The sequence below is a fragment of the Rhineura floridana genome, chromosome 1 (assembly GCF_030035675.1).
Source record: "Rhineura floridana isolate rRhiFlo1 chromosome 1, rRhiFlo1.hap2, whole genome shotgun sequence".
Classification (NCBI taxonomy): Eukaryota; Metazoa; Chordata; class Lepidosauria; order Squamata; family Rhineuridae; genus Rhineura; species Rhineura floridana.
This window is the reverse complement of record NC_084480.1, coordinates 15,414,244-15,442,195: the sequence shown is the minus strand read 5'-3', so window position 1 is coordinate 15,442,195 and position 27,952 is coordinate 15,414,244. Positions and strand designations below refer to the sequence as shown.

General features: G+C 40.9%; 1 protein-coding gene across 5 annotated transcripts in view; it reads left to right on the top strand.

Moving 5' to 3' along the window:
- The first annotated feature begins 2,771 nt into the window (after positions 1-2,771).
- The window catches only part of DYM (dymeclin), a 282,022-nt gene continuing 256,841 nt past the window's right edge, over positions 2,772-27,952 (top strand). Inside the window, exons 1-3 of one of the 5 annotated variants that reach the window (XM_061614393.1) lie at positions 2,774-3,078; positions 23,625-23,730; positions 26,945-27,008. The gene's annotated coding sequence lies outside the window, so the exon portion shown is untranslated. Of the gene's footprint in view, positions 3,079-3,137; positions 3,237-23,624; positions 23,731-26,944; positions 27,009-27,952 lie in introns of those variants that run through there. The other 4 variants (XM_061614422.1, XM_061614412.1, XM_061614383.1 and 1 more) reach the window with 4 other exon arrangements.

Genomic DNA, 27,952 nt, shown 5'->3' with positions numbered 1-27,952 from the left:
GCACATAAAGATGTTGAAGCTCAGAACTAAGTACTTCACTAAATAAGAGTTGTCACCCATCTTAATACTTAAATCAGGGCTTTTCAAACTCGGCTTCAATGTTCCAAATAAAATTATGAAAATTAAGCCTATAGCAGGCTACGAGATTCCTGTACATGGAAATGTTTGTACTGTGTATAACACATTGTTGATCTATAAATAAATGTCCCATAGTTAGAAACAGGGTTTGATGACAGGACGATTTGTTGTTGCTGGGGCTTCTGATGTTTCCTTTACTGTGCAGGTAGGAGCCGAGTTGCACAGATTCCTTCCAGTTATGACATGACACACTGAGTGTGGTAAGTTAGTACCAATGTAACTTAAGAGCCAGGACTGTCTGCAATACCCTGTTGAGTGTATGTTTACAGGCCCATCTTATTGCATGTTTACTTGAAAGTAAATCTCACTGTGATGCTAATTGTGGCATATTGTACACTGGTAAATGTGCAAAGAATTGCAGCCTTAGGTCACTTCATCCAAACTTTGCAAACTTGCACAAAGTTTGCAGGAACCTGTGCTTTTTAACTTAATCATAAATGATCTAGAGTTAGGGATGAGCAGTGAAGTGGTCAAGTTTGCTGATGAGACCAAATTATTCAGTGTCATTAAAACAAGAAGAGATTGTGAAGAGCTCCAAAAGGACCTCTCCAAACTGAGTGAATGGGCGGTAAAATAGCATATGCAATTTAATGTAAACAAGTGAAAAGTGATGCATGTCAGGGCAAAAAATCCTAATTTCACATATACGCTCATGGGGTTTGAACTGGCAGTGACTGACCAGGAACGAGACCTTGGGGTCATATTGGATAGCTTGATGAAGATGTTGACCCTTTGTACGGTAGCTGTGAAAAAAGCAAATTCCATGCTAGGGATCATTAGGAAAAGGTATTTAAAGTAAAATTACAGGTATCATAATGCCGTTATACAAATCTAGGGTGTGACCACATTCAGAACATTGTGTACAGCTCTGATCCCCTCACCTTAAAAAGGATATTGTAGAGTTGGAAAAGGTTCAAGAAAGGCAACCAAGATGATCAACGGGATGGAGTAACTCCTTTATGAGGAAAGGCTGCAACATTTGGGGTTTTTTAGTTTAGAGACAGACATTTATAAAATTATACATGACATGGAGATTGTGGATAGAGAAAAGTTTTTATCTCTCATAATGCTAGAACTTGTGGACATCCAAAGAAGCTGAGTGCTGGATGATTCTGGACAGATAAAAGTAAGTACTTCTTCATGCAGCACATAGTTAAGCTATGGAACATGCCCCCAGAGGCAGCAGTGATGGCCACCAACTTGGAGGGCTTTAAAATAGGATTAGACAAACTCATGGAGGCTATCAAAGGCTACTAGCCACAGTGGCTCTGCTCTGCTCCTGCAGTTGGAGGAAGTATGCTTCTGAATACCAGTTTCTGGAAACTGCAGGAGGGGAGAGTGTTCTTGTGCTCAGATCCTTTTTCCAAGTTTCTCGCAGGCATCTGTTTGGGCACTGTGAGAACAGAATGCTGAGTTAGATGGGCTATTGGACTGTATCACTTCAGACTGTAGATTGTGGATGCCGTTTTCAAATGCAACTCTGAACTCCCTGCAAGTAGAAAATAAGTACATGAAGGAGTGAGCTGGCTACAGCCTTTCTTGCTGATGTGTTAGTTCTTTTGTTTTTTTATTTGGAGGTAGGTTTTTCTTTGGATGAAGGATTTAAAAAAATTGCACTCCCCATCTACAGTCTTTAGTAGAGCTTACTCCAGCACCTCAGCATAATAAATAATAATATACAGTATATTGAAATTTATTTGCAGAATTTGTTGTTGTTATGTGCCTCCAAATCGATTATGACTTATGGCGACCTATGAATCAGTGATCTCCAAGAGCATCTGTCATGAACCACCCTGTTCAGATCTTGTAAGTTCAGGTCTGTGGCTTCCTTTATGGAATCAATCCATCTCTTGTTTGGCCTTCCTCTTTTTCTACTCCCTGCTGTTTTCCCCAGCATTATTATCTTTTCTAATGAATCATGTCTTCTCATTATGTGTCCAAAGTATGATAACCTCAGTTTCATCATTTTAGCTTCTAGTGATAGTTCTGGTTTAATTTGTTCTAACACCCAATTATTTGTCTTTTTCGCAGTCCATGGTATGTGCAAACCTCTCCTCCAACACCACATTTCAAATGAGTTGATTTTTCTCTTATCTGCTTTTTTCACTGTCCAACTTTCACATCCATACATAGAGATCGGGAATATCATGTCTGAATGATCCTGACTTTGGTGTTCAGTGATACATCTTTGCATTTGAGGACCTTTTCTACTTCTCTCACAGCTACCCTACCCAGTCCTAGCCTTCTTCTGATTTCTTGACTATTGTCTCCATTTTGGTTAATGGTTGCAGAATTTATACCCCACTTTAATGGTTGCAGAATTTACACCCCACTTTTCCTTTCCACAAAGGAACTGCTCAAAGTGCCTTACAAATATAGAAGTACAGACTCAACCGTTATCCAACCAATATAATACAAATTATCAGGCTACTACTAAGAACAAAAACAACAATAACAACCCAAAGATCAGGCAGTGTACCAAAAAATAGGGAAGAAATGTTGAGGGGTGTGTGTGTGTAGGGTGTGTGTGAAGGAAAGTCTACACGTCCTCCTCATCCTCCTAGCGCAGCCGCCTCAGAGGACTACATGTCCCGGCATGCTATTCAGGAGTTCAAGGCCCGCTTTCGCTTCTTCGCCGTCGGGAGGGAAGTGGGCAAGGAAGTCCTGGACGGACGGCGAGGCCTCCGCCCCTCCCCTTCTCGCCGATGATGGTGTTGGTGAGGCGTTGTGACGACGTGGAAAGATGGGAGACGGTTTGAGTGGAGCGGCTAAATAACCGACTGAGGGGGCGCGTGCGTGTACGCGAGTACGTACACATAAGTGGAGAAGGCGGCGCGCGCGCGTGCTTACAGGAGCGAGCCACGAAGGCGCGCGGTAGAGTCCCTGAGGAGATCCCGCGGGGCACGTTAACTCGCTTTGCCCAGCTGGAGCCGGAACCCGGTGAGTCCCCCGCCCCCTCACCCCCGTTTCGGGCAGGGCTGCTTAGCATCTCTCGCTCGCTGGACGATCGGCAGGCAGGCAGGCAGGCGTGTGTCGCAGGGATACTGGGAGGCTGCAGGAGGGGCCAGTGGTAGCCATGACAGTTGGTAGGAGGTCAGGTGAGTTTGGGGCACGAGGGGTCAGGGGAATGGGTGGATGGCGGGTGGAGATGACGACAACTGTTTGGGGATCCACACTCAGAAGGGGTCAACTGAGTAGTCAATCTCCCCCCCCCACACACATATACACACACTTTATATAGCGTGCCCAGCATTGTCACACCCTGACAGACAGGCTTACTCAGGAGGGAGACCCTCCTGAGGGAAGTGGGTCTGGCTGTCAGGTAAGGATGCACATTAATCTGGAGTGAAGGACACCCTCCACTAGCCATGCTTTGCAATGAGGGCAGGTATCTGCTTTGGCGGCCAATCTCACTGTGGATGTAGCAAGGTGGTTAACGAGAATTTGTCTGCGTGGTTAACGAGAATTTGTCTGCGCTAACTGCTGTTGAGCCCCTCAGATCCAGTATCTAGAGGAATTTTTTTAAAAGTGTGCCCCCCTCCCTTTTCACTTTTGCAATGTATATGAGCAAAGCGGATGGTGACAGCAGTGGATGAATTAATGAGGAGTGCGGTTTATTTTTATTTAGTATGTTTTATATACCACTTTTTTACCATCATGAAACTCAAGGCAAGCATACATGGCATTCCAAGGTGGTTGCCCATCCAGGCACTGACCAGACCGATGCCTTTTTCACTTCACCAAAGTGGCTGCATTGTGTGCCCTCAGACCATGCCTTGGATGTGCCCTGGAGTATGTGCTCATGACTGACAGCAAGTTTTGAGCTTGTCAGTTTTTCAAAGATAAATTCCTGTACACAAGAGTATATATGAAGGGCATATTGCTGGATGCCATTGTAGTGACTAGATTTAACTCTTACTGAAATATAATTGCCATTGCTTTAATCAGTTTCACTGGGATTTTGGCTCATTGACAGGTCAAGTCCAAGAATCTAAAATAACATTGAGAGCTAGCATTCCTGAGGTAGAGGAAATACAGCTGATTGAGGATTGCATTCTTTTGAGAGGGAAAAAAAAAGTGAATGAGATCAGTGACAGTGGCTTGCTGGTGAATCTGACGTCTGAGTGTAGATGACCAACGTGGACATGGGGAAGATCTGACTGAGTTTAGCCAGTGTCAGATATGATGGGGTTTGCCAGTTTTTCAAATACTTAAGTTCCTCAGCACAATGTGCTACTGAGTGGAAATGTATCAGTCTGGAGATAGAGGCTTGTATAACAACTCTCAAAATAGAACAACTGCTATTGGGACCATAGTCTTGATTTATGCTAATTTCTTTTGTATATCCTACTTGCAAACGAAACTCAAGATGAAAATAGACTTTCATGACATTGTGTTTTGTAGACATGGGTGTGAGAAACCTGATTTCCAGTCCTGCTTGTGGAAAGGTTGGCTTAACTGCAGTCATCATTGCTATCAGCATAATGTTTAACCATGATTAAGGCAGGGGGGATTCATTCTGTACAGGGGATGATCTCTTAAATGCAGACAAGAAAGACCCCTTTATTATGACTGTACCAAGTCTAGGTTGCGGAGTTGGTATGGTCTACTGCAACTGGCAGCAGCTCTTGTTAGATCTCAGGTAGATGTCTTTATTGGACTGAACCTGGGACCTCCTGCATGCATGACATTTACTCTGCCAGTAAACTACAGACCCTTTCATTAAAAAAAGAGCATGAATCATGCAGTGTAACTGCAATAATCCATTTAAGAAAACCATGATGTTTATGACGTGTACAGCAGAAGTCTGTGCTCACTGTGGCTGCTGTTCACATGCAGCAGTATCCTAAGCGTCCGTAGGGTTGTATTCTTAGTGATTGATTAGGGGCATGCTCAGTTCATGCAATGAAAATAAAACTTAAAATATAGCTCTGAGCATTAACCCTCACTTGTGTGAGAGATTTATTCAGTAATGGGCAAATCATGCTGTGTAATCAGAAAGGAGGAAGTGCTGGTAAATAGGATGACATTTTTGAGGGAAGCATTGTAGTCTACATTTATGTGCACCCAGATGTGTATATGTATATTTTACAGTATGGGGATGGCTGCAGCAGTATGATTAATTTTAATGCAGGTTATGAAGCCGATCCCAGGTATGTTAATATCTGCATGAAAAAAATAATTTGGCATAACCATTTTTAAGTTACAAATTTCTTTACAAGCATGAAACTGTGTCTGAAAATGAAATATAGTAACTTGACCTCTGAGGTATTATTTATTTATTTATTTATTAAATTTATATCCCACCCTTTGTCCCAGTGGGAGCCCAGAGCGGCAAACAAAAACATTAAAAACACTTTAAAACATCTTAAAAACAGACTTTCAAATATACTAAAACAAAACATCTTTAGAAACATATTGAAACATATTTAAAAAAAAGCTTTAAAAACATATTAAAAACCAACTCCAACACAGACGCAGACTGGGATAAGGTCTCTGCTTAAAAGGCTTGTTGAAAGAGGAAGGTCATGTGTACATTATGAAAGTCATTGTGCACATAGTGCAAATGGTGCCACAAAATTGAAATTATCTACTATACCCAAATTCTATGCTAAGGTGTAGTTTACACAATTCAAACAAATTTATATGGTATTTATTCTATTTTACAAATTTATTCTGCTTCTGGTAGCAATTTAAAGTGGCAAGAGTCATGCAGAACTAAAAGTTCTAGTTCTTGTTAAAGTACCCTGGAGCATTTCTGAAGTTATGCTAGTATAGTACAAGGTGCTGGTTCTGGTGCATAAAGCCATATGCAGCATGGGATCAGGATAACTAAAAGATTGTCTCACCCATTATATACCCAATTGATCACTGCACTCTGCAGGACATGGCCTCCTGCAGATGCTATCTTGTCAGGAAGTCCATTCTGTTCAGTATAGGAATTGGACCGTTAGCATTGTCACTTACCATTTGGAATTCCCTTCTGTTAAATATTAGACAGGCACCGTCTCTGTTGTCTTTTTGGCACCTGCTTGTTCTTTCAACAAGCCTTTTAAGTAGAGATCATTCCTAATCTGCATCTGTATTGGAATTGTTTTTAGATGTTTAATTGTTTTATTGCTTATGTGTTTGCCGACCTCAGCTCCTTTGGGAGGAAGGACAGGATAGAAAATAAATAAATAAATAACAATAAATAACAAGAAAGCAAGAGCTGGTATTCCAGATACCAGATTTAGGCAGCCATTATCAAATTCCATGCACACAACATGGTAATTAAACTATGACATACCCACAGCTACCAAGGTAAGATCTGAAAGCACTGACTCCCAGTTAGTTTCTGGACTCTACTCAGAGTCTTGTTTTTGGCCTTTTAAAGCATTTCATAGCTTGGGATTGGGATACCTGAAAGACTGCTTGTCTTCACATGTGCCTGCCCATACACTAAGGTCTTCAGTGGAGGCCCTTCTTCAGGTATCCTTGCTATCTGTGGTGCAGTGAGTGGCTGTGGGGGGAAAAGTGCAGTCCTGCTTTCTGCAGGGTTTTGGTGCACCAGTGAGTTCCCTGTGTGATGATGTGAGGTCCGTTCAACCCTGCTTTTCAGCTGGAGGATCCATCCATGTCTGTACCTGCTGCACACCTGACACCACATATAACAAAGGTCAGGTAAACAGGCCAGATTTGGCCCATGGATCAGAGGGTCCTCACTCCTGCCTTAAATAATTAAAATAAATCTCTTAGCATTGGCATTAGGTTTTGTGTGTATTTGTATCTTTCAATAAATCAGAGAGTTAGGTTTTTGAAAAGGTTGGGTTTCACCTAAGTTCCTGCTATCGATTTTGGAATCTTTTTATGAACTGAGGTTACGCAAGAACAGAACAGAGTTGCACGAGACTGAAATTAGTTTGAATATACAATGATATCTGAATGTATACTATTTGGATTTTTTTGGCATGTGAGATTTGTGAAACAAAAAATCTGCTCTTAAAATCATTCTTGTAAACTGTTGAAAAAGAGCATCACATTTTGGGTTAATTATTCCATCCTTCATCTGATGTGTGCTGATGTGAAGGGCAACAGATATATGTAAAAGTGCTAACCGCACAGTAAAATTCTTTAGGATTTCTATGCCAAGTAACATATGTCTGATTTCGCATTCTCCTTGGGTTGTGACCTGTGTTCCTGCTATCTGTTTTACCACTGTAGTTCCAGATAATCTTATACACCTGCCATACCAATACGAACAGATTGTTATTTACAGTGATTCTAAAAGTGAATGGTGGTATTCTGGAGTACCATGCACATTAAAGTTCTGTTGTCGATAGCGTGCTTGATATAACAGAAGAGTCAGAAACTGCAAAACATATTAACAACAACTACTTGGCTCAGTTCTTGAGCTTGGATCAGACTCTGGCCTCAGCACTGACTCTCAGCACTTCATAGGACTATTGTGGGGATGTGTGAAAAAAGAATGAGCATTCCACATAAAGTTCTTGAGTCCTTAGCTTTAATTTTCAGCACCATCACAGCAGGGAAGTTCCAAATATGGTGATACAATTGTTACTAGAACTATCCAATACCTAAAAAATGTAGGAGCTGAGAGTTCGTTTAGATACTGTTTAACCCATCTACAGGTTTCAGGAAAATTTGAGGTTTCGATGTAAGGAGTATGCAATGCTACTTTGCAGACATTGTACATATTGGGAACTGTGCATACTGTAATGGTCTTGTACATAGCTTGTACTTTGGGTAAGGAAAACTGGCCCACTGTTTTAGAAATGGTGTACACTAGGGTGAATGATCGCTGCAAGCTGTATTTATTTGTCTCGGTCTTTCCTTTCTGGTGGGTCTTTGTTCTGAGATTCTGTACATGAGCTTGTCTCTCCTTCTTTCAGCATATTTACTATGGCAGTACTAGTCTCCATAGCATTTCCTTGGAAACATAAGAGATTCTGGTCAGGTGGCTACCTTTCAACTTCAGCCTTTCTGTAGAATAAGATCCTAAAAAGCCATTTTCAATTTGAACATGCTTCTTAATATTATCCTATGTTGTAGCTATAATAAAAGTCATTTTGCTGCCTTCTCTGAATTTGTAGTTTGCTAGCAATATGATCCAGCAGATAGTGAAATTTATTTCCAGTTCTTTCCCATGCAGATACCATGGGCCACAAAAATGACAAATAATTGGGTGTTAGAACAAATTAAACCAGAACTATCATTAGAAGCTTAAATGATGAAACTGAGGTTATCATACTTTGGACACATCATGAGAAGACATGATTCACTAGAAAAGACAATAATGCTGGGAAAAACAGAAGGGAATAGAAAAAGAGGAAGGTCAAACAAGAGATGGATTAATTCCATAAAGGAAGCCACAGACCTGAACTTACAAGATCTGAACAGGGTGGTTTTGGAGGTCACTGATTAGGAGGCCTGTGTGAAGATGCCTGCTTAATTCTTGAGAGCCTGGTGCCAAGGTCAGTCTGGCTTGATAAGAGGGGAGGACATACCAGTTAGGTGCGAAGACATGGAGAAGTATTACTTCATGAGAAAGCCCTCTGATTGGCTAATTAGTCTTGTCTGTTAAGTATAGGAATAGGATGTTTAGCCTTTGTTGCCCTGGAATCCATCTTGCCTATAGGTAGATATCTGTGTGGGTTCCCTTTCCATCTACTACCCAACTTGGCATCTCTGGGGAGATGCTGGAGCATACAGCAAGCTACCTCATGTGAGTATAGAATAGGTTAGCTAGTTTTTTTATTTTGTTTTTGTGATAGAACGCTTTTGTCTGTATTTTACCTGGCCCCTTTTGGGGTGTGGGTTTAAGGAACCATTTTGCTGCTATTAATTGTGCACTTATATTTTATTCAATAAAGCTGCCTCTCAGCTTACTCAAATAACCTTACCTGTGTATGTTCATTGGAGGGGGAAATTGGCTGTGAATCTAGCACCTGAGGACCTTTTCTAGTTCTCTCACAGCTGCCCTCCCCAGTCCTAGTCTTCTTCTAATTTCTTGCCTATTGTCTCCATTTTGGTTAATGACTGTGTCGAGGTACTGATAATCCTTGACAAGTTCAATGTCCTCATTGTCAGCTTTAAAGTTGCATAAATCTTCTGTTGTCATTACTTTAGTCTTTTTGACGTTCAGCTGTAGTCCTGCTTTTGTGCTTTCCTCTTTAATTTTCATCAGCATTCGTTTCAAATCATTACTGCTTTCTGCTAAGAGTATGGTATGGTCTGCATATCTTAATTGATGTTTCTCCCTCCAATTTTCACACCTCCTTCATCTTGTTCCATTCCCGCTTTCCGTATGATATGTTCTGCATATATAGAAAAGACAATAATGCTGGGAAAAACAGAAGGGAGTAGAAAAAGAGGAAGGCCAAACAAGAGATGGATTGATTCCATAAAGGAAGCCACAGACCTGAACTTACAAGATCTGAACAGGGTGGTTTATAACAGATGCTATTGGAGGTCACTGATTCATAGGGTCGCCATAAGTCATAATCGACTTGAAGGCACATAACAACAACAACAACAACACATTCTTAGCAGAGAAAGGAAACATTTTGATTTATGTTCAGTATACCTTTCCTGAACTATTTATATAAACTTGCTGAATGCTCATATCCTATACACGTCCATAAAATACTCCAAGCATCCACATGCTCATTATTGAGGTTTACTACGAATATGTTGTCCTGTGGCTTTATAGTTTGCCGCATAATTCCCAATTCCTTTTCAAGGGCCCAGTAACCTTGTAGCTTAAATTTCTATTGTAACTCTTGGGGCTTTGAATAAGTTATCCAGCTAGCTCAGTTGTAGATAGCAGAACTAATGATTTATTGCCTTAGGCAAGCTGTTAAAATATGTATAGCACTGTGAAAGCCTTCAAAATTTCTACATTTTTGTGTCCTGAGGTGCTCTTCATAGCTTTTTAATTTGCCAGAGAAGATTTAACTTGATTCTAACCAATAGAGATGACTTGGTGGATGAAGTGGCAGTTATGGGAACTCTGGGGGAAAGTGCCCACGCTATACTTGAGTTCTCAGCTTTTGCTTCCTTTAAAATCAAGAGTAGCCACATGTGTACCCTGGACTTCAGGAAAGCCAATTTTAATCAACTCAGAACAATGGTAAGTGTGGTTCCATGGCAAGAGATCCTAATGAGAAAAGGAGTTCAGATGGATGGAAGTTTCTAAAAAAGGAAATTCTAAAGGTACAATGGTAAGCAATTCCAACAAGGAAAAAAGGTGGAAGCCAGCAGAAGAAGCCAGTGTGACTTCACAAAATGTTTAGAGAAGACAAAAACAAAAAAGAACACATACAGGAAGGTGGAAGGAAGACCAGACCACAAAGGAAGAGTACAGACAGGTAGCACGGAATTGCAGGGATGAAGTCAGGAACACTAAAGCTGAGAATGAGCTGAGGTTAGCACGAGATAGCAAATGCAACAACAACAAAAGCTTTCTTCAGGTACATCCTTAGTAAAAGACAGAGAAAAGAAATGATGGTACAGTTGCTCAGTGAGGATGGCAAAATAATAACAGATGACAAGGAAAAGGCTGAAATGCTCAATTCCTATTTTGGCTCATTCTTCTCTCCAAAGAGCGTCTATGACCCTCCTAGGAAACGTGAAATTGAAGGGGAAGGATTGCAGCTTGAGATTGATAGACAAAACTGTCAAGAAATACCTAATCATTTTGAGCAAGTTCAAATCTGCAGGCATGATGAACTGCATCCCAGAGTATTGTAGGAATTAGCTGAAGAACTCTTGGAACTACAGAGCAGTCAGCCTGACATCAATCCCTGGGAAAATTCTGGAGCAGATTATAAAGCGGTCAGTCTGTAAGCACCTTGAAAACAGTACAGCGATTACTAGAAGCCAACATGGATTTGTCAAGAACAAATCCTACCATACTAATGTTATCTCATTTTTTGATCGGGTAACCTCCCTGGTAGACTATAGGAATGCTGTGGACATAATATATCTCAACTTCAGCAAAGTTTTGAGAAAGTGCCCCATGATATTCCGATTAGCAAGCTAGCTTAATGTGGGCTGGATGGAACAACTATCAGGTGGATCCACAGTTGGCTGCAGAATCGTACTTATCCATCGTTATCGATGGTTCCTTCTCAAAGTGGAGGGAAGTAACGAGTGGGGTTCTGAAGGGCTCGGTCTTGGGCTCACTGCTCTTCAACATTTTTATTAATGACTTGGATGGAGGTGCAAGGAATGCTTATCAGATTTGCAGATGATACAAAATTGGGAGGAATAGTTAATACTCTGGAAGAAAGAAACAAAATTCAAAGGGATCTTGATAGCAGGGCTGTGGAGTCGGTATGCCAAACCTTCGACTCCGACACCAACTCCGACTCCTCTATTTTTCTACTGTCCGACTCTGACTCCGACTCCAGCCAAAATTGCTTCCAACTCCACAGCCCTGGAGAGGGCTGTAAATGTCTTTTTAAATTGGAAGCTCTCATAGGAGCATTTTTATCGCTGCCTGAATATGCGCTGATCTTGGCATCACAGCATTTGTCTTCATCTGGGTCCTGTGTCATACACTGACACACAAAATGTTTTCCATCTTGAGTTATGGTGAAATGCTCAACTATAGCTGACTTCATGGGAAGCTTCTTTGACATTTTGAATTTATATTTTAAAAAAATTGTCAATCAAAATTTATTTTGAAGCTGGAGTCGGAGTTGGTACATTTCTTCCGACTCTGACTCCACCCAAAATTGCTTCCGACTCCATGACTCCGACTCTGACTCCACAGCCCTGCTTGATAGGCTGGACCACTGGGCTGAAAACAACAGAATGAAATTTAAGAGTGATAAGTCCAAAGGTCTACACCTAAGAAAAAGAAACCAGATGCACAGTTATAAGATAGGGGATACTTGGCTCAGCAATACTACATGCGAGAAGGATCCTGGGATTGTTGTTGATCACAAACTAAATATGAGCCAACAGTGTGATGTGGTTGCAAAAAAGGCAAATGGTATTTTAGTCTACATTAACAGAAGTATAGTTTCCAAATCATGTGAAGTACTAGTTCTCCTCTATTTGGCACTGGTTAGGCCTTATCTTGAATACTGCGTCCAGTTCTGGACACCGCACTTGAAGAAGGATGCAGACAAACTGGAGCAGGTTCAGAGGAGGGCAACGAGGATGATCAGGGGACTGGAAACAAAGCCCTATGAGGAGAGACTGCAAGAACTGGGCATGTTTAGCTTTGAGAAGAGAAGACTGCGGGGAGATATGATAGCACTCTTCAAGTCCTTGAAAGGTTATAACACAGAAGAGGACCAGGATCTATTCTCGATTGTCCCAGAGAGCAGAACACAGAATAATGGGCTCAAGTTGCATTAAGCCAGATTTCAAATGAACATCAGGAAAACCTCCTAACTGTTAGAGCAGTATGACAATGGAACCAATTCCCTAGGAAGGTGATGTGCTCTCCAACACTGGAGGCATTCAAGAGGCAGCTGGACAGCCACATGTCTGGTATGCTTTAATTTGGATTCCTGCATGGAGCAGGGAATTGGACTCAGTGGCCTTATATGCCCCTTCCAACTCTACTGTTCTATGATTTGATGGTGTGTATTGCCCTTTTCTCACAGGCTAAATATGCCACATTGTTCTTGACTCTCTGTGAAGGTTTTCTAATAGTTTAGGTTGTTCCATTCCTCTAGACTTGCTACTGGACAAGTAAGAAACTATTTGACTTTACTGTCCCCTTTTCCATCTGGGAGCAAAACAAGAGGTGGTGAATCTGTTTTGTAATGTTGCCTTTATTGATTTTATTTGCATTGCATTGCTTGACATTTTGTATTTTTAAAATTTGGTATTCAGGCTGAAGAAAAAATTGTGTTAGATAAAATATGCATCGAAGGAAATCCTCGTAAGAAGCAGCAGCTGGCACAGTCATAACCCAAAGGCAAAATTTATGTTAATCCCAGAATCCAAGAAGAATGGGATGTGCTGGGTCGTTTTTGCCCAGTTTTTATTTTCAGCATTTTAGGGCCTGTTCATGTGTACATGTGGTCTTCCACAGGGTAGCACACTGTGTTCCTTGTTCCCCTTATTATATGTCAAAGTTGTCAACTAAATCATGGAAATCTTGTATTTATTTGAATATGGGATTTCTCAGTGCACTTGTTCCTTTCTGCCTGTGGGGGGGGGAAGCAATTGCAGGCAGACAATCCTAAATGCCCATTTCCTACTTGATGCAGACAAAATTCTGGGGGACAAGTAACTGGCACAGGCCTCCAAATAGCCATTCTGAAAACCATATCTGCATTGGTTTCCAGGGATACTATGCTTGCCTTTAGGCGGCTTGCTAGTCGAAATACATTGAAATATTTCTTGATACAGCAATATACTTTCCATCCTGAATAGATAACATTCCAAAAGGAAGAGGTAGTCAACTGCAGGGATTGTTGTAGTACTTCTATGTGCTTCTTACTCCAGTATGGTTTATGCAGAAACATTGTGGGGTGCATTTTCTCACCACAACAGTCTTAACGATCCTTACAAGAAAGCAATTTCCAGAGGGGTAACTGTGTTTGTTGCAGTAAAAAGATGGCACCTTATAAACTAACACATTTAATACTGCATAAGATTTCAAGGACTACAGTCTACTTCATCAGATTCAGAGTTGCATGGTTTGTGGGCATGGGGAGGGGAATTGTAAACATAGATGTCAGGGGGAAATGAAATACAAAATAAGTACAGATAGTGTTGATTATGTAATTAACAGTGGTAAACAAACATCCTGGCATTAATAAGCCCATTAACACAAAAAAAATGCTAAAAATCTTTTGTGTCTCAGTTCAGTCCACAAGTGATAGCATTGAACCTCTTGTGTCTTAATTCAGCCATTTCATATTCTGGTCTCCCTTTGAAGTTCCTTTGCTCCAAGATGGTTACTTACACAGTGTTCTGGGAGGTTGTAATGTTCCCCCACTGGCTTTTGAATATTGCCATTTCTGCTGACAGATGTATGTCCATTTATTCTTTTGTGTAGAGATTGGCCTGTTTGGCCTATGTAGAAGGGCATTGATGGCAGATGATGCCATATGTCACTTGGTAGATGGGTAGGTGAATGAATTCCTGATGTTGAGGACAACATGATTAGGTCCTGTAATAGTGCTGCCAGAGTGAACATGGGGATAGAGTTGGCATCTGGGTCTACCACAGGGCTGTTCCCTCTGTCTTTATTTCTGTTATGTGGCCAGTTTTTTGGGAGTAGTTATTTTAGGTTGAGGGGATGTCTGTAAGCAAGTGCAGGCCTACTACCCAAGGCTTGTGAAAGTGAAGTGTCCAGGTAGGCTGTAGATAGTTGCTGATATATATGAGTGGTTTAACCTAGGAACTGTAAGAGACAACAAGTGGTGTTCTGTCATTTTCTCTTCTACGTCTGTCCTTGAGAGCCATTTTATCATTAAGTCCAGGGTTGCCTCCCCTCTGGTTGGTTTCATGACCAACTGTTCTAGGGCATAGTCATTTATGGTATCTAAAAATGTTACCTTCTTGTCATGATAGGAGGACAAATATATCTAGCCTATGTGAGGGTACCTGAAATCATTCATTACTACAATGCAATTCTGGATGTCTGCTTGATTTCATTCTTCATCTCAAGATCACCCTGGGCATTTTGGTGGTGGCAGCGGCAATAGTATACCCCTAAAACTAAACTACTTTTGGGGCCTGGTATTGCTATCCACAGTGATTCTGTAGATAAGTCTGTCCCATTTGGGATTTATAGTTTGACACAGTCCTCTTTGACGTACAAAGTGATGCCTCTCCAAGGACACCTTTCCCTGTCTTTCCTATAGAGTCTGTATCCAGAAATAACTGTGCCACACTGGTTCTCTCCATTCTACCAGGTTTCTCTTATGGCTGCTATATCTATGCTGCCCTTTAATACTAGGCATTCTAGCTTGCCCATCTTGGCTTGCGGGCTTCTACCATTAGCAAATAAGACCTATACACAATGTGTCTCTCCAAATGTCTCTGGTATGTGTGTTTTCTCCTGAGTGCTTTAGGAACATAGGAAGCTGCCTTATACTGAATTGGTCCATCTAGCTCATTATTGTCTGCAATTACCCGTAGCAGCTCTCAGGGTTTCAGTCAGTAGTCTTTTCCCAGCCCTATCTGGAGATGCCGGGAATTGAACCTGGGACCCTCTGCATACAAGGTAGATGCTCTACCACTGAGTTTTGATCTCTTTGAATAGCTGTCATGTCCTCGTGCACTTTGATTGCCAACCTTGCCTCCATTTGGACATCATAAACGTTTTTGATAATGTGATAATGACTCAGTCAAGTTCTTTAGTTTTATTGATGGGCAAGGACCTGAGTCTGAGTCTCCCACAGCTGAGCCAATGGACCAGATATTGGACTACGCTGGGTCAGTCAAATTCATTGAGGTTGCCATTCCTCTTTTTCCTGTTTCTTTAGAAGGAGAGGATAATAGAGTATATGTGAACAGATCCTTTTTAAAAATTCTTCACAAATGGGAAATGGTGGGTGATCAGTTAAGGAGTGTGTAATGTGGTCCATATTAGACTTCAATCACAGAGAACTCTGGAATTCTTTGGAAGCTTGTCAGAGAATCCTCAATAAGATCAGGTAGCTGCGGACAAGGTTCTTTGGATGCCTGTCTGCCCACTTTCACCATTCTTGCTGTGCTGAAGGGTATGGTCTAGGGTTCAGTTCATATGGAACAGTGATGAGCCCAGTATGCCTGATCAGAATTTCATATAAACGTATTGTGCATCCTATAATGCTCTGAGATTGAGGCAGACATGCTGAGGTTCCTCAACAGAGAAGGTGGTGTAGAAAAGAGTTCCTCAAGGTAGAATGTTTGTAAATAGGATCAGTCCAGGTACTTTCACTGGGGTGGGGAGAAGGTTGCTGCACCATTTTTTTAAAAAAAGATACACACACACACACACAATTGTGATTAACAAAACAGAGGTTTTTATTGTAATACCAAAACATTTCGGCTTCCGCCTTCATCAGCTAACATACAAATCCTGTTACCAAGGTGGCAATTATAGAGCTTTGAGGATGGAATGATCAGAGGGGCTTCATTTGCAGAAGCTAAGTAATGCTTGTACTGTCCTCCAGGTTCAGGCCATGTGGTGCCAATGTGTCCAGAGAGTATATCCAAAAGTTCTCCCTTTTAGTCAATGCTGCTGGATCTGTTGACATCTCTATAGCTGTTATAGAAAAGTCCAGCAGGCTGTGACTCTCATTGTTGAAATGTTTTGCAACTGGTTGCTCCACTTTTTTTGTTAAGATTGCCGATTTATGGTTTCTGAAGTGTGTGCATAGATCCTATGTATTGGATATGACATCCTGGTCTTTTGCATTCGATGACATAAATTATATTGCAGGACCTGCAGGTGATGTTCCATTTGATGTAATATGTCCTGCTTGTCCTAGTGCTTGTAAAAGTAGCTGTCTGCCTGAGGTACATACAGGTGATACAGCGTTCAGAGTGACAAGGATGAGACCCAGGACTGGTGATAGGTGGCTTAAGCACAGGTCTCACTAACAGTCTGTTCAAATTAGGAGGCTGGTGAAATGCTACAACAGGAGGCCTGCTGATGGCTCTAGCAAGATGTCAGAGTTTGCCAGCAATGGGTAGCTCTCTCTGATTGCTCAGTGATAGTTAGGAGATGCTGGATGGAAATCTACCAAAAATGGAATCTGTTGCTCTCTGCTTTTTGACACCTCAGTATGATGGAGGAGGTTTTCTCTGGACAGAATGGAGGCTTGGTGGATGTTGCAATCGATAATATGTGGAGGATATCCTCTCAGAAGAAGGTGTTCTTTAAGTTCACTGATCCTTCTCTGGTGTTTATCTTCAGTGTTGCAAATAAGTTTGATTCTCAGAGCTAAGCTATACACAATGTTTTTCTTTATATGCTTAGGATGGCAGGATTTCCAGTTTAAATAGGTGTGGGTATCAGTGGGTTTGCTGTAGAGATCAGTGGCTATTTTGTTGTTTTCAATGGTGAGAAGGACATCAAGAAAAGGGATGCGTGGATTGTCATTTGTACTATTAAATGTAAACTTAATAGATGGATGGATAGAGTTGATGTAATTTTTAAATTGTTCTAAACCCTCGTTACCATTTGTCCAGGCCATAAAGATGTCATCAATGTATCACCACCATATAAGTGGTTTGTTGATGGCCTTTTTGAGGATCTCCTGTTCCAGTTTACCCATAAAGAGATTCGCATATGATGGAGCCATGTGAGGCCCCATAGCTGTGCCTTGTAGTTGCAGGTAGTGTTCTCCATTGAATGTAAAGTTGTTGCAAATCAGGACTAGTGTAGCTAAAGTTGTGATAACCTCTGTTGGAGGATTGTTTGTATTCCTGGTGTTAAGGAACTCATTTAAAGCCTGAATTCCATCATTATGTGGTATATAAAGAGATGTGACATCTAAAGTAGCTCGTATAGTATTGTTGTGGAACTGATACTGCTTGTTTAAAGACTCAGTTTTAAGCAAGAAGTCCTTGGTGTCTTTGATATATGATGGGAGGTTTTGCACCATGTTTTGTAAATTTAAATCAATGTACAGAGAAATCCTTTCAGTAGCTGTGTTGTTACCTGAGACAACTGGGCGACCAGGATTGTTGGCTTCATGGATTTTAGGCAGCATGTAAAACCTTCCAGGGGTGGGATTTGGGTTAACAAGGAGACCAGCAGTCTCCTCTTTAAGAAGTTTCCTACTTGTAACATTTTCTATAGATGTAATGATACGAATATTGAGATCTGTGGTGATGTCTTTGTCAAGAAGTCTATATGTTGTATATATATTTATACAATATATATATATAAATCCAAAATTCATTTATGTGTGTGTGTGTGTATATATATATATATATATATATATATATATATATATATATATAGGAAGGAAGGAAGGAAGGAAGGAAGGAAGGAAATGAACTGCCTTCAAGTCAATCCCGACTTATGGTGACCCTATGAATAGGGTTTTCATGGTAAGCGGTATTCAGAGGGGGTTTACCATTGCCTTCCTCTGAGGCTCAGAGGCAGTGACTGGCCCAAGGTCACCCAGTGAGCTTCATGGCTATGTGGGGATTCGAACCCAAGTCTCCCAGGTTGTAGTCCAACACTCTAAAATTTTTCTAATTTTGTTTTTGGTGTCTTAAGTATGGGTAGGAATACTTAAGACACCAAAAACACAATTAGAAAAACACAATTAGAAATATTTTGTGTACCACCCCTGATTTACAGGGTGGTAAGAAAGAGAGGAGGGTCATCTAAAAACTAGCACTGCAAGGGCTTGTGTTATCTTTAATTTATCTACTTCTATAAAAGATACCAGCTTCAACCATAAAAGGTTTTATTCAGCATTGTCTACATGTCATTTTTATATAGTTGCTAACTACTTTAAACCAAATACAAGGTGAGCAGCAAGTAAGTAAAGATAGAAAAAGAATTGTGTTTTTTGCTAACTTTGACCCATCCATAAGGCCCTTAATATCACCAGTGCCATTATTTTTTTTAACCTAAGGGACAGAAAGATACATTAGAAGTGTCTTCTAATGGGAAAAAATCCTAAAGTGGGCCTTTTTTTGGTTGAGGTTGATATCATTTATAGTAGCAGACATAATACAAACTTTGCAGTGCCAGTTTTAGAAGACGCTCCTAGCTTTCTGATTCCCTATAAATCAGGGACACTACATAAAATTTTTCTAACTGTGTCTTTGTGTCTCAATATGGATATATGTATTTAGATTTTTTAACAAAATGATGCAACAACCACTTATATTCAGATCCAGTCAAATCTACTGGAATGACCCAACAGAATTTCTTGACATGCCATGCCCACTGTCAGTCACTGCCTGTCACACCTGTTTTTATTGCCCCCCACTCTGCCTGCACAATTTGCTGGCTCTGCCTAGCACTTCTTTATCCCATCTCACTTCTGCATGTGAGAGTGGGAGAACAGAGAGAAATGTGCAACCTTCACACTGCTTTAAAATGATGCGTTTCTAGCCACCATCATAGTTGCTAGTGCCTTGAGGCACAATCAGTCAGCACTCTACTGAAGAGTCCAATCCCCTTTGCCGCATTGGCCATTTTCAGCTGCTCTTGGCCAGCTTCAAAGTTGGCCACCTACACAGTCAAGTGGAGGCCTCAGTAGCAAGATTGACAGCAGCACTGTTAAAAAGACAGAAAACAATTACAAACGCACAGAAGCCTGTGATGGCTCTTTGGAGGAGCAGTCAAGGAAAGTAGGTTCAGTTTTGGCTCAATAAGTGACTATTTCTGGAGAGTCCAGTCCCCTTTTTGCCCCCAGTCCAGACTTTCCAGGGCCCTCTGCTAATAAGCCAAGGGGCACTTTGCCTCATCCCACTCAGCCATGGCAAAAAAGCAGTGAGTGAATGAACCATTGAGTGAAGGCAATATTTGGCCTGGGGTTGGGGGAGAAAAAGAGAGTGAGAGAGAAGCAGGGCTGTTTGGTCTTTTTAGGTGCAGTTTCTTTTGGGTGAGCATGAGCACTGTTTTGAAGTGATAGAAAAGGGAGGACAATGGTTCTGCTTGATTCAGTACTTGCTGTGTTTGTGTCTGAGGTGATAAGAGTGTGTGTGTAGCGTGTGTGTGTGTGAGAGAGAGAGAGAGAGTGGGATGACCCCACCCACTGCTGGTGCTGGCCCTGTCTGCTTTTTGACTATTTCTTCAAAAGATTGCTTGTGAGGAAATGCAGCCCTCAGGCTCTACGAGGTTCCCCATCCATGGGATAGATGATTGGGGAGATCTGTGTTCAGATTCTGCTTTGGCTAGGAAGCTTCACTGGGGAGCTTTGATCCAGTCTGTGTGTCTTGTTTCTCTACGCCAAACCTACAGGATTGTGGAGAGGATAAAATGGGGGAAGAGGAGCCCTATATATGTCACCTTGAGGTCCTTGTAAGGACAGGGTGAAAATACATTGGACAAATAATAAGATAACACCTTGCACAGTTACAGCTGATGGAAGAAGGCGGAATAGCATTTTGAGAGTGGATGTTCTATGAGCATCTGTTGCCAGATTTCCTTTTTTCAAATGCTTTTTTACATGGCAGATGTCATTATGTTTGTGTTCCTTTCTACTGCCAGGCCCTGTGTTGCCCAGTCTGGTTTACAAGGAAGTATATTTTTAAAAAATATTTCTTCAGCTATTCTCTGTACATTACCACTTTATTTCTTCAGATATGCTTAGTGAGACATGCCTGTTCTGGTGAAGACTATACAGAGGGTGTCCTTGATGCCAAGTGATGGTGTCAAGCTGAATAAAATCTAGAGATACATAAAATGCTAGTTCTCAAAGGTCTATCACACTCTTAAGATAGCACAATCATATTCATACAATTCCATTGAACTCAATGGGGTTTTCTGCTGAGCAGACATATATAGGATTGTCCTATAACATTACAAAAAAAACAGAACCCAGGTCTGAGTTTATGCATTCAAGTGTAGGCTTTGTTCTTAGTGACTCAGGTCCCAGGGAGCCAGCTTGCTCCACAACCCCAGTGATGTGTCTGAGTGAATCCCTTTGATTTTTCCCCATTCCTCACTACTGGGGAAAAAAGAGTGCTGCATTCCGAGGGGGGGGCATACTGTTGCAATGAGGGCCCATAATGGAGTGGTGGAGCTTGGGCTTTGCATGCAGAAGTTTCTCGCTTCAGTCCTATCTCCAGTTAGAAGAATTTCAGCAGGGCCAGAATGACCTCTGCCTGAGACTTTGGAGAGATACTGCCAATAAGAGTAGAACAAGATTAGATGGACCATGCAGAGCAACTTTGTGCCTTCATATGTTTATGTTTGTATGAAGGGAAAACCCGCCTCCAACCCTGAAAATGGATGGCCTGATCCTGAGTCCTTGTAATTTAAAAGCCATCCCTTTGTGCATATCCTTCACATCATGATGATGAGTATTTGGCTGTCAGTTCATAAATCTATAAAAATAAATAAATCCAGATAACTAGGATGTGTTCTGTCTATGTGCATGTGCCAAAATATTTCATAGGTATGTTGGAAAAGTAGTTGAACCCAGAGGGCATTTCATAGCGGATTTACTAAGGTTTGACCATAATGATTTCTGGCTGTGGATGGGAAGTTGGGGTTTTTATTTATTTATTTATTTATTTATTTATTTATTTATTTAGTTGTTGTTGTTGTTGTTGTTGTTGTTGTTGTTGTTGTTATTATTATTATTATTATATCCTGCTCTTCCTCCCAGCAGGAGCCCAGAGCAGCAAAGCGGAGCCCAGGGCGACAAGTTTACTATTTATTGAAACTTGTCTCCCTGGGTTATGACCTGATAGTGAGCAGAAACCAAATAGCTGTCTGATTCTCACCTTTATAGCTGAAAGTCAAAGTGATATTGTTAAAGGTTTACAGGCCTGAGCTCCCTTTCTACTGTAGACTATTTTCTAAGTCTGTCACAGTGATTAGCTTTTGAGGTAGCACATAAAACAGTGGTTAAGATGTTGGACTGTGACCTGAGAGACCAGGGTTTGAATCCCCACGTAGCCATGAAGCTCACTGGGTGACCTTGGGCCAGTCACTGCCTCTCGGCCTCATGAAAACCCTATTCATAGGGTCGCCATAAGTCGGAATCGACTTGAAGGCAGTACATTTACATTTAAAGATAGATAGGTAGGTTTGTGGTTTGGGGAAGTAAAAATATATGAGGTAGAAAGACACAGGATAGTTTTTCAGTCATTGGAGTTGCATAAAAGTAAAGCATTATCTGACATGAACATTTTGACTGCTCCAATTTCAGCATCAATATAATGAAATCCTAGAATATTCAAGTGTGCAGAATCTTTGGACCTTCAGATGTTGTTGTTCTACAACTCCCATAAGCTCCAGCAAGCATGACTAGGCCAGGGATGATGGGAGTTGAAATTCAGCAACATTTGGAAGGCTCTTCACACTTGAAGTAGATCTTGCATAGAAGTCAGGTATTTTCATTAAAACAAACCACTTCCCTAGGTTAAATTTTCATTCTGACACCTGGTCCTTTAAGCATGCCATAGTATTCTATGAAAAACCCACAAAAGTAGCAACTATCACATAAACTGGATGAGAGTCAATAAACCAAGTTTGAATCCTGGAAAGACTGAGACCTTGTGAGTGGGTGGTTCCTGTGTCTGGGAGATGGGTTGGTTGCCTCTCATGGATGGGGTTGCAGGTACACAGTTTGGGGGTACTCCTTGATCCATCTTTGCCACTAGAGACTCAAGTAAGCTCTGTGGCCATGAGTGCTTTCTGCCAGCTTTGGCTGGTACACTAGCTGCAACTGTTTTTGGACTGTGATAGCCTGCAGTGGTCCATGCACTGGTAACTTCAAGATTTGATTACTGTAACGTGCGTTATGTGGGGCTGCCCTTGTATCTTGTCCAGAAGCTGCAACTAGTGCAGAATGCAAATTGTTCACAGGAGCAGGTTTCTGGCAACATGTTACCTCACTGCTGAAAGAGCTGCACAGGTTACCAATTTGCTACTGGACCAGGTTCAAGGTATTTGTGTTAATTCACAAAGCCCTGACTTGGGCCCAAAGTACTTTAAGAACCTCTTGACTCGTATGTTCCATCTCAATCACTGAGATATTCTGATGGGCACTATTAGTGGTTCCTCATGTCCTCGAGATTTGCTTGGCCTGCAACAGGAATTGAGCCTTTAATGTGGCAAGCCCTGCCTTGTGAACTCCCTATCAACAGATGTTTGGCAGGAACCATCCCTTTTGTTTTTCAGGCATCTCCTGAAAATTGAACTTTTGAAACAGGCCTTTTAATATGAATTTTGTTTTCCAACGAATGCGGTACTTATGGATGCTTTTACCTTTGTTTAATGATGTTTTTATTGGTTCTTAATTCTATCATGTTTTTATATATTGTAATGCTGCCTTGATATACTTAATGAAAAGTGTGGCATACATATTTTAATAAAATAAATAAATTGTGCAAAGGTGCTGCACCAGTTCAAGATATTTAAAATAGTGATACAGCTGGCAGGGTGAACTTAAATGAATTGATAGTAAATTGAAATTACACAGCAAAGAGCTATAATTATGATACTTTGTAATGTAGTAATGAGCGTGATCCATGGTACCCACACAACGTTGCCTTTGTAGAGGATTTACATTTTGGCTGTAAATATTGGTGGTACATGTTATGCAACTGTGGTTCTGGTGTAATGTCATGTTGTGTGACATTAGGCTAGTGTGTGTTTATTTCAGGAATTTATATACCATTCAATATTCAGAATTTGCAGTCAAACTGCCTATTTTAGTTGCTCAGTAGCAGTACAGCAGGTTTTGGATATAATGTTTTAGATACAGATTTAGCAATTATCTGAGTGTCATATGAACCTCTTTGTAATTAAGGTGGCTAAAATCTATTCAGCCTCTTGGTAGCAATGAACTTGAATTTTTCTCTTCCTTGGGTTGTAGACCTTGGGTGGAATAAAGAAGAGAGGAAACTAAGATGCATGAGGAACAATATTTTATGGCCCAATGCATTCTTCAGAGGCAACTGACTCAATATCTGCATTTAGATGTAAGGCTAAATTTATTTATTTTTCCATGTCAGTGTGATTCCAGGGTAGTTTCCAACAATACACAAAATACAAGAGTACATCAAATTAAAAAGTTATTAAAAACAACTCAATTAAAAACAATATTAGAGCAACAGCATGAGGGAGTTTTTCTCCCTCTCTCATAACAGTAGAACCTTTGAACATCTAGTGAAGCTGGAGGTACATGACAAGACAAAAAAAAGTACTTCTTCACACAGTTCATAGATTAAACTATGGAATTTACTCCTGCAAGAGGTGGTGATGGCCTTGTACTTCGATGGCTTTATAAGAAGATTAGACAGATTCATGGAGGATAAGGCCGTCAGTGACTACTGTCTACGGTGGCTATGTTCTGCTTCTACTGTCAGAAGCAGTATGCTTCCGAATACCAGGGGAATCGCAGGAGGGGAGAGTTCTGTTGTACTCAGGCTCTGCTTGTGGGATTCCCATGGGCATCTTATTGGCCACTGAGAGAACAGGATGCTAGACTAGATGGGCCTTTGGCCTAAACCAGCAGTCTGTTCTTATGTTCTTAAGAATAAAACCAGAAAGTGGTTACCAATTTACTCCAAATGTCTGCAAAAATAGGATTATTTTTATGTGCTGCCAGAAACCCATCAGGGCCTCTACTGCCTGAATGTCCAGGAAAGGCATCCCAGAACTGGGGGACCACAGCTGAGAAGACCCTTGTACATCATCATATAGTAGGGCAAGATGGATGATGGGACAATGAGAAGGGTCTCCCTCGTCCCGTTGACCACAAAGCCTGGGGTGGATGATATGGGAGAAGGCTCTTTGATAAATAGCTGGGTCTCAGGTGAAGGGAAGGTTTAGCATACAAGGCAGAGCTCCTGTTCTGATGCAACTGCAAGGAGAAGATCAGAAGGTTCTGTTTTAGATTAGCCACAGTTTTTATTTTTTATTAAGATAATAAACATGTAAAAGGATAACAAACAACAATAAAGATCACAAACATAACCATGAGGTTTCAGTGTTACATTTCAACTGGGGGGGGGGTTGACACAAGGTGAGAGCAAGGGGATACCAGCGTGCAGTCAAAAAGGACTCCCACCAAGCATCTTATCGGAGAAATCCTTTCCAAAACTGCCTTTGGTTTACAGGTGGTCTATTGCTCCCAGCAAATCATTCACAGATGTGAAGAAAGGGAACCATGTTTCTTTGAAGGAGCCTGGTTTGGGATGATCCCTAGCTTGTCGAATCGATTGTGTCAGCTTCTCAGACAGAGCCAGGGACCAGACATGGGCATACCAGTTACTCAGCGTAAAGTATGAGGATGTTTTCCAACCCCCTGCAGTCGTCTGCCACTCTGCCACAAGCACCATGGCAATAACATCCATATGCGTTAATTTGAGTCCCAATTGTACAGAGAGAAGTGCCAAAGATTTGGAAACTGTCTGGTTAGTAATTTTTGAGATGTGATCAGTCACCAAGATTAGCCACAATTTAGTATGACAGATGTACCCTAAACTTAGTTTTAACTATGGTTAGTGAAAACAAGCCATTTGAAGTTGACTTGTTTCCACTAACTGTAGTTCCACTAACTGTCAGGCAACACTTCCCCAAATGATAATTAATCAGAAACAAGCAAAAGCTTTCACATTGCATCTTATAGCTATGCCAGATGGGTGTGTGTGTGAACCTGGATGTAGGAGTGTCTCATTCTTGCAACATTAAACTATAGTAGCATAGAAGACTGTGTTAGTTGCTATGGTGAAGGGTCTCGCTGTTGCAAACAAGTTAAAATTATTTGTGCTTTAATAAGTTGTTACATCTTTTTGAAAGTTTCCTTTCTCCTTAAGTCTTAGGCTCATACCTTTCTTTCCCCCCTTGCTTTTATTTCTTGGGTGCTGAAATTGGCATGTTGAAAAGGTAGCATGGGGGGTCCGGATTCTGATTTTTGATTAGGAAATTAATATGGATATTTATTGCAGTAACTCCACCTACCCTAGGTATAGAGGCTAAAACAAAAAGGAAATCTGACTCAGTGGGATGTAAATTGTAAACAGAAGCCGCAGTGCCATCCATACCTAGGAAAATATGTTCATAAGATCAGTTGTTGCTCTGTGTGGGTATGTCAGCTTCTTGAGATGACCATGTTGACAGAGCCCGGCTCTGCTGTTTAGAGGAGTTGTCAACCGTCGTAAGCATATGGACACACTTGGAAATTTGAGAAACTGTTGTGAGCACTGTCACAAGATGGCTGCTGTAGGGACCTAGTAAGTCACAAAGGAATGCTCTTTGGGCATGAGCTCCAAATGCCAAACCACATATTTGTTGCCACACATGCAACAAAATACACACACTCACATACCCTTCCTCTCTGGCCACACTACAAATGGACACAAAAGACGCAGAAACTCAAAATGAAGGAACCCAAAACACAAGACAAAACACCCCCATTAATTAGCATTGCCATCCCTTAACTTTAGGGTCCCTTCTGCCCTAAACCCTGTCCGACTGCCTCCCTAACCCCATCGCTACTGTCTCCCAACCTCAACACTGTCCTCCCTCATCCCCCTTGCTAGCTTTCCACTGCCTCCCCCAGTCCCCTACCTAATTTATCAGGCAACCATGGGAGTGTTTTTTTCTATTTTCCCCCTCTAGGCATGTGAAGCATTTGTCTTCATCCGCCACCTTCATTTTCTAAGGATACCTCTGGGTTCACATCCTGGGGAAAGGAAGATGGTGGACAGCTGCAAAGCAAACCCTTCATTTTGAAGCAGTTTATGCCACATTTAAAATACACACCAAGTACATGCACCCTAGGGATAGGGTGCCTGATGCTGTGCACCTGTGGGCACAGCATTGGGGATTGCAAGTAAATACAGGAAGGGATATATAGATATACATATTTAGTGTGTGTATGCAATTACAATTAATACATTTTAAATAATCTTTCATGGTGCCTTCCTAATGCTCAGAGAAGTTCTTTGACACCTGAATAATAGTGTCTTGATGGTGATGTTTGCACTAGCTATTAAACTGTCATGAAACAGGATGCATTTATGAGTAAGGAAAGGTTATTCATTAACTTCCTAGTAGGTCTAGATGAGGTGTTTTCCAGGAGGACTGATTCTGTATGTATAAATATGTTGTAAGAGTGAGCAAACTAGGAAATCCTGCCATTGCTGCTTGATTAACTCTGTATTATCTATCTCTTTCATTTTGTAATAGCTGTTGTGTCCTCCTCTAAAGGAAGTTTGAGGCTTACTCAGCAGGACAATCAGAAATTCTAGAGGTAAGAAACTACTTTGGCACATAAAACTATAATAATGTTCAAATTATTTGAACATTATCTGCTGTTTAGAAGAGGCCTTTTGTGTACATATCTGGTGGTATGCAGCTATAAAAGGGATGTGTACAGCTGCTAGCTGACCTGTTGACAAATCAAGGAGAGTATACAAGGAGGTGAATGAGATTGTAAAGTGTTTTGCTAATTAAACGGAAATCTTATGTATGATGTGATGTCCCCTGAACTATTTGTTAACATATTGGTGGCACATTACAGGGGACAAGGATGGTGAGTGAGTCACTTTAAAAAATGCTTTTTCCCCTTTGTGTAGTCATTAGGGTTTGTGAGTTCCCAGGAAAAATGAGTTTTGGATCAATCATTTTTTCTGGAGCTAAATGAAAAAAAAAACTAAACTAAAATCAAGGTTTTGTATAGATTTTGATATTACTAGTGGTGCAATTATATGTGCTCAGTGACCAGCAGATATAGGCTGAATAATGTCAGGTTTTAGATGCATTAATTCAAAATTAAGAAAAAGCCTTTGCTCTTCTACATGTAAAAAATGGCATTCTGTTATAGAGTGTTGCATAGCCATCTGGGTACAAACTAGTAGTCATGTGTGCTTGCTTGTTTTTACTGCTGTTCTCTCATATTGGTTGCTATTTGCTCCTTATTTGAACTTTTATAATAAAAGTTGAATTTGTTTTAAAGTTCCCAGAGAAATTATTGAAATGAGAAAACAAAATGTATGCATAGTATTAAAAAGTGTTAAGTGTAATTATTACAATTAATAATTTAAGTTGCTGCCCTGGGCTCCTACTCAGAGAAAGGGTGGGATATAAAATAAATAGATAAATAGATAAATTGCAAATTTTAAATGCTTTAAAGTTTGCTGCTGTTATGTGCCTTCAAGTTGATTACGACTTATGGCGACCCCATGAATCAACGAC